Here is a 7,898-nt window from a genome sequence, read left to right as displayed (position 1 = left end):
AGGTTCTCGATTTGTCCACTATTTAGCAAAGGTCATGCCAAAATTTTCCGTGAATTTCGGCATGACTTGTGCTACAAACTAGGACATATTGAGTGCCCGGGATTTGCCGCACCGGGAAGGAGTCAACGTTCCTGCAAAACAATAGGCCTTTTTTATGTCATTATTAATTTTATTAGGTATAGAATTAATTGACTAGATTTCATCATAGGAAACATGGCTAGCAACAATGAAGCACAGGGTTCTGGTGAATGTGACGACGTCTACCGGGCGGTAGACGAATTTTTTAGCCTTGCCGACATCGAGACCGGTGCTGAGACTCAGACCGGCATCGAGAGTGAGACTGAGACTGGCGCTGAGACTCAGACCGGCATCGAGACCGGCGCTGAGACTGAGACTGGCGCTGCCTTGGGGAGCGGAGCCAGTGTAGAACCGAAAGCAAAGAGGCAACGACCTCCTAACAAACTCAGGACTACTAGACTGGTGGTCACGGAGGTGGACGACGGCAATTTTGAGCCAAAGGCGCCCGAGGAAGCGCGTCGATGCTATGACAATCAGATAGGCTGCATCGTACGGACAACCGCCACCATCAACGATGAGAAACTACAGAAGATAGAAAATATGAGGAGCTCTCTCCTAAAGAAGTTTCACCAGATATTCTTGTTCCCTGGCCGGAATGAGAAGGATTATAAAGATCCAGATGAGGACCCGACAATGAAGAAGATAAACAAACATGCCATGACCAAGTTTAGCGATGCGTTGGCCGCCTGGAAAAATCGAGTGAAAGCAAAGATCATCGACAAGAAGGAACCCTACTCGAAGATTGTAAAGGATAATCCGACAATCACGGAAGAGCAGTTTCAAATATTCAAGGAGTCTTGCGAGGCCGAAGCTGCCAAAAAAAGTCTAAGTACATGATGGGGTTTCAAGAGAGGAACATTGGTAGCCACCACCTCGGAAGCCGTGGTTACGGTGGAAAGAGGTCCAAATGGGCCAAGGAGGACACTGAAGCCGCGAGTCTGGACATCCTAGACCCCTTGTCGGATTTCACCATCCCGTAGGAGCGTGACGTCCTCAGGGCCCGGCACCGTTGGGACCCAGTGAAGAAGGTTTACGAGACAAAACCGGTCATTACAGAGTTCATGAGACTGCTGGTAATTTTAGTTTCTGATCAATTCGACTGCACAGGTTAGTCATATTTGTAAACGATCCTTGTGCCTTTTGCAGAGAGAGCACCACCGGATTGCGGCTGAAAGCGACTCGTCGTCTGAGGCAATGGCGAGGCCCAAGTGGGACACACCATTCAACCGAGCGTTGAACATATTGAAACGACAACCGGTGGATACTCGACCGTCGTATGGACGCGTGCACGGTGTCGGAGACGGCGCCACGTGGAAGAAGTACTACCGTGAGACCACAGAGGAGAGAAAGGAAAGACGGAGGTTAATTGAAGAAAACATCGACAAGAAGGTTGAGATTGCGGTTGAGAAGAAATCATCTTAGACAGTCGCAACAGCGGTAGCTGCCGCAAAACAGGTGGTTGCAGATTTGTCTACTTCCTTGGTGACGGGCGTTTTCACTTGGACAAGGCAACATCCAGAAAAAAATGCAGATGACTTTCCCCTTGCTGACTTCTTGGGGAGCAGCTCGACTAGCGTTGCACCAGCACCTGCTCCCGCACCGGCTCCCGCACCGGACGTGCTCGGTGGTGCTTCGTCTTTGGCTGAGCTCGACGCCCTCACGGTATCTATCACACCGGCCCCCTTCAATATAAATGTATAATCTCCCGTTTTCGTTGCCTTTCGTATGTCTCACGTCGCAGACTTCTCTTTGCAGGCCGACGAAACCCCGTGCACCATATTGTACACCATCGGCGACCAGAAGCTGGACGTGGGGAAGGCGGCGATAATGAAGCCGAAGAACCATTGTTCCACAGCCGGCCGATCCCCCCGAACATCTTCAAGGTTTCCGTGGCCAGTGTCAAACCGGGCCACGAGAATTTGCCTCCTCCAATACTAGCGGGGGATGACGACGAGACACCGCGGCGGCTTGGTGATTTTTGCAATGGGTGGGTCCTGTTGTGGCCAAAGAGTCTGCTTCGTCTGGAGGCGGCCGGGAGCACACCCACGAGCACGCAGCCTCAGCAAGGTATGAACATCAACACCCCACCTACCCAATTAGCGTTGGGTGTTGGGTTGGGTAATAGCGGACGGGTAAGGAGGAGGCTCCATTAGTCGCCGATGACGTCGCCATGGATGAGGATGAGAACGACGATGGCGCTGAATAGTATGTCTATACTGGCGCCTCCTCAGGGTTTGAGCGTCATGAGTCGGTGCCTGAATTGCCGTCTCAACGTATTGTGGACGACCTTCCGGTAGTAAAGAAGTCTAGGAAGAGAGCGAGGAAAGGCAAAAAAGCTGATTCTATGATCCAGCCGCCTCAGCAGCCTCGGCTTCAGGACCGTATAGATATCCCCGATGCGGATAAATGGCATATCCCCGGTCAACCAATCCTACCTGCAACAGCGCTACGGGCCAGATTTGGCAATCTAAGGAGACTTCATGACGATGTGCTGCGGGTAGAGAAAGGCCTCATCGCCTCAAAAGATCCAGGATACCCACTCTACGTGGTTAACGTTCCGCGACAAATGTCGTACGTCGACAGCTTCCCCGTGGATAAGATCTTCCTCCGATTCGATTACATATTCGACATGTTTCACGTGAAGAAGCTAGATTTTACGTTTGTCCGCCTTTATGCCTTGCACATGAACTACATCATCGGGGTTGAGCAGATATATCATATCTGTGTCGCTGACCCGTACTACATGCACGAGGGCTTCTTGGGAGTCTGCGCAAAGCACCGTGAATACGCGAGGGATTACATCGTCAATTTCATGCTTGCCAATAAGGACAAGGAGGCGATTCTCGTGCCTTATCATCCCGTGTAAGTCATCCACGCTGCTATCCTTCCTTCGATTGCAATCATTCATTTGCACGGTGGAGGCTAATTAATTTGAGGTGTACTTATTTTGCGCAGCGGCGGGCGCGCTGTCCTCATCATCCTCTACCCCCGATTCTCCCACACTCTTTACTTAGACTCGTCGAAGAACATTCACAAAAAGGATTACACCCACATCAAGGATGTTCTCGACAGTGCTATGTTTTACTACCAAGCAAGGGGTGGAGAGGTCAGGGACAAGAAGAGAAGGGGCGGCAGGGCCGCCTTCGGCCATAAGACCGACTTTTGCTGCATCCAGCAACTGAACGATTCTCTTAATGATGGATTCTATGTCCTACACCACATGCTGGAGTACAGACGGGATCACCAGAACCTTCGCATGTCACCTAGATCCGGCGATTCCCATATTCTGCAATGGGCAAAGGACATAGGGGATATCGAGGATCATTGACTTCGAGCTGAGTTCTATAACATCCAGCGCGAACTTTCCCAAATCATCATGAAGGAGGTTGTCGGAAAAACAGGGATATTCTATGGAGAAGGACAAATGTCGTGGGAAGACGTCCGAACATGGATAGCCTCTGAGCGTCTTGACATGAAGCCTTTCACTAAGCTCAAGGACTATCTCCCTGACTTGGATGGATGGAACGACATGTTGGAGTGATTGTCGATATATGACAATGAGTCCATTTAGTCCATATTTTCTGTATGACAAAACTTTGAGTTATGCACGGTGAAACTTTATTTGTGATGCAATTAAACCGTCCTCCTCCTCGACTAGCGAAAATCACTCTAGTTAGGGCATTTTGGGGTACGATGAACTTTGTTATTCATGATTATGATATGTTGTTTCTATTTTTGCCAAGTCTATCTCTTTCTGTTGCTCAACTATATATGTTGCATATCATCGACTCATGTGATGATGCAGGTGCATATATCATAGATGGCGAAGAAGTGCTACATCAGGAGTATATATACGACAAGTGGCTGGAGTGTCAGGCCCAGGTGTACCGATTTCTGGTTTCCGAGCGACAGGCAGTAGTTAGTTTAGGTTCACGCTAATGCGATAGAGGGATATGAACTCATGTACTCAAAGTGATAGCTCTTCTCACGTATATCATTGTTTAGATGGATGACGATGTATTTGCAAGTAATCGCGACTTGTTTCCCTATTTTCGAGATGATGATGAGAGACCACTTTGTGTTGGATGATGATTATGATGATGACATGATTTGATGAGACTATTTGTATGTATATGCTATGATTACATTTGTATGTGTATGATATGCTAAAGATTATTGTATAAAGCCTATTCAAATACAAAACAAATATGCAGGGAAAAAAACTAATAAAACTAGTAGTAGCGAGGGGGGGGGGGATTTAGCAGTAGCGCCGCCTTACCAGTAGCGCTTCCCAGTAAACAGCGTTGTAGATAATATCATTAGCGCCCTTTTCTAAAGAGCGCTACAACTATTCATGTATAGCAGTAGCGTGGGACAACATGCGCTACTGCTATACGTTAGCTGTAGCGCCTTATTAGTAGCGCCGGTCCCCGCGCTACTAATAGCCCCAAAACCCGCGCTGCTGCTAGGCTTTTCCCTAGTAGTGTAAGGCCCCACATGCCGAGGCCTTGAATAGAATGTAGATGCTAGTTTACAGAAGGAAGTATCGATAATACGTTTGTATCTCCATACTTATATTTCTTCTCTTATAAAAAAACAAGTTGGTGATGATGGTACGCGTGCCATCTTGCAATATAGACCGTCCGATCTATATCTGACGGATGGAAATTAAACTAAAAGATACCCGCACCCCTCTCCACATTTGCAGACAAGGCCTTCCCTCGTTCATCCTTATCTCCAACGAACCTCATTGTTGTGCAATTAAGAAAGGAAGCCTCTGGAACAAACTGGCCTGGTGGCCGCTGCTGGTGTTGTCAATCCCCATGCCTCCGCTCAGTTCGACCACCAACCACCACCACACCCCACTCCTCTTCACCTTATCTCATATTTCTCGAGATATCATTAGTTTTTACACATGGGATTACTCCCTCAAGGGTCAATCACAACAAGTGTTTTATAAAAAAATGCATCTTGATGTTTCGTGCAATGCACGGATCTTGCTATTCCTCCTACACAAGACTAAGTTGGTGATGTTGGTGTGTCTGCCAACCGTCATTTTTGACCATTAGATCTACATCTAACGATTGTGAGGTAAGTTGTTGCCTTTTCTCACCAACATCCAACTTGTCTAGCAATTTGCAGAAAAACCCATAATTAGTATCTTAAAACCAACCACATCCCTCCCTGACCTCACCAAAACAGCCCAAGGAATATATTCTAATTGAAACATAATATATCTCTAGTGACATATGTATATCAAAATTAGAGTGTTTTGTACGAATTTTGTGAATAAGTATTATTCTAATTATGATTCATTGCAACGGACATGAACATTGCTAGTATTTCCAACCATGCATTTCTTTTCCTAGTATTCTATAGTTTCGAGTTTTCCATCAAGATATTAGTCACTCATGGTTGATATTTACTTTCAATCATGTACACATATGCACTATGTAACTAGCCTTGCTTATTGGCTTCCAAAGCTTAACTTTCACTCCTACTTACAATATGTAGAGTATTTATCAAAAAACTACCACTTTCAACCAGCCCTAGGAGGAATCTATTGTACATAAAAAAGCAAAAACATACCCAAAATTTCTTAATCCACGCCAAAAACTACCTAGTACTCCTACCGATTAGGTTCGTTTAAACCCATTTATGATAGGGTTGGCCCACATGTCCGTGCTGACGAGGCAGCTTAAACCAACACATTTTGTTTCATCGTTGACACGAGGGACCCACATCTGACCTTCTATCCTGTTATTAATCATTATTTTTCCTGAACATTACTTCAAACATTACTGATGCAGGTTCGTCGGTGGCGCCGGTGATGAGCGAGTTGGCCGCCGCTCCGCCGGACGGGCCGGACGCCGCGCTGGCCTCCGCACGGGTTGGCAGGCTGGCCCGAGCGTGACTCACGAGCGAGCAAGCCGCCGCACTGGCCTTCGCTCGAGCCAGATGGTTGGCCTTAGCGTGGCGCGCGCGACCAAGCCGCCGCGCTACCTTGCCAATCTAGCTAGCAAACCTTGCAGACAAGCAGCTGTACGGAGCTATCTTGGCTAGCTAGCGGCTGTGAGCGCCGGACGGAGCTAGCATCCGGGCTGCCGTAACATGGGCTCCGCACCGTCGGCAGTTTTGACCTCGCCTTCTGCCGGCGGCGGTAGCTGCGTCCCATGGCCGAGAATGACTAGGTGGACGGGCCGGAGGTAGGAGGTCACTCGAGGATTTTTGGTGGTAAGAGCATGTACAATGGTTGATAAGGTAGTCTTATATTAAGTCTGCCACGTATGCAAGTGGTAGTAGTTTCTTGGCATTTTAGTGGTTTCTTGCATTATTAGAGCAAGTACAATAGAGCTGAGTCAGCGGGCTATAAGAAATAAACTACTACTACATGTTGGCTATAAGATGGGTTGTAGATGACATGGCACTGGCTTATAGCCAGCAGCTGGCTATACTATTAACCATGCTCTTAGGGGTTTCTTGTAAGGAACAATGTACGTACTACTAGCAACAAAAGGCGATTCTAGGTTGCGTTGTACTCCAACGAGTACTACTAGTGGTCGCGGGAGTGTATACCTCGTTTTGTGGGTTCGATCCCGGCCGAACGCACGGCGGCCTTTTAAAAAAATAGTACTACTACACTTTGCTGCGAGCCAATATTTTACACGGGTAGTTTGAGTTTTGAAGTCAAATGGACGTGCGGCCCCACAATCTGGGTGCACTGGACAGCCTAGCCACGTGAACGGGTTTTCCTTCCCAGCATCCCGTGGCTCGTGTGCTCGCCCTAGCCGCGCCTCGCTTGCAGCTTCCAGCTAGTAGCATATTTAAACTAGCGCCTCCCAATTAAGCCCGAGGAGCCGGAAAAGCCTGGCGGGGCATTGGGAACTGTGCAATATGGCTCTGTAAGTAAAGTGCTCTACTACTACTCTATAGCTTGTGGCGTTGCATGCATGGACTTCACTCCATTATCGGCTCTACTATAAAAGAAATTCCTCTTGCCGTGTTTTTTTTGAAACGGAGGCAAAAGCTTTGCTTCATCTCATTCATAAAGAAGAACTACTAACAAAGTTCGACGAGATCCATTACACCTCCACAAATGGAAGCAAAAAGCCTAGTCTCGCTGTATCAAATAACTCAAATGTTCTGCCCCCGCAGTAACCGTCGCTGATAAACAGGTTGCTAGTGTGTGCGTGAGAGGAGCGGCTGAGTAGGCCAGCTACGTGAGAGGAGCGGCTGAATAGAGCACCGAGAGTACCCACTAGGCCACTACGCAGGTGTACTTCCCCTGCATTGATAGTACAGCGATGGTTTTAGAGAACAGTAGTACCCTCCACTTCCAACTGTAGCTCCTTGGCCCTGTGATTCAAGAGTTCAAAACTGGTGCACTATACTAGACTAGACTAGAAGTACAGTACATCGCACTACTAGTTGAGAAAAGTAGTACTAGTACTGCTATAGTACGAGTACGTACTCCTCCGTCACATGATGTAAGACGTTTTTTGACACTAGTTGGCGTGTACAAAAAATGGCAAAAACATACCCAAAATTTCTTAATCCACGCCAAAAACTACTACCTAGTGCCAAAATCTCTTTCATTGTTGTACTAGTAGTATACTTTGTAGTACTAGTAGGAGTACTTTTTACCTTGGAGGACGCGTATAGCTAGCTAGGCCCTTGAAGACTTGAACCCACTAGCTACCACCATTTTTGTTTTTCCATGTCTTACTATCTCATCCATGTAGCCAAGAGTGGCTATAATATAATAAGCCGGTTATTTTACTTCCTCTATACCGGAGTAGTACTATTTGCTGCACAGTATT

General features: G+C 47.3%; 1 pseudogene; it reads left to right on the top strand.

Annotated features, from left to right (window-relative positions):
* The first annotated feature begins 213 nt into the window (after positions 1-213).
* LOC147979129 (uncharacterized) lies at positions 214-1,315 on the top strand (annotated as a pseudogene).
* The last annotated feature ends 6,583 nt before the right edge of the window (positions 1,316-7,898 follow it).

The sequence above is a fragment of the Triticum urartu genome, chromosome 3A, assembly GCF_056163025.1.
Source record: "Triticum urartu cultivar PI428250 chromosome 3A, HENAU_Tu73, whole genome shotgun sequence".
NCBI classification, from domain to species: domain Eukaryota; kingdom Viridiplantae; phylum Streptophyta; class Magnoliopsida; order Poales; family Poaceae; genus Triticum; species Triticum urartu.
This window is presented reverse-complemented; position numbering and strand designations above follow the sequence as displayed.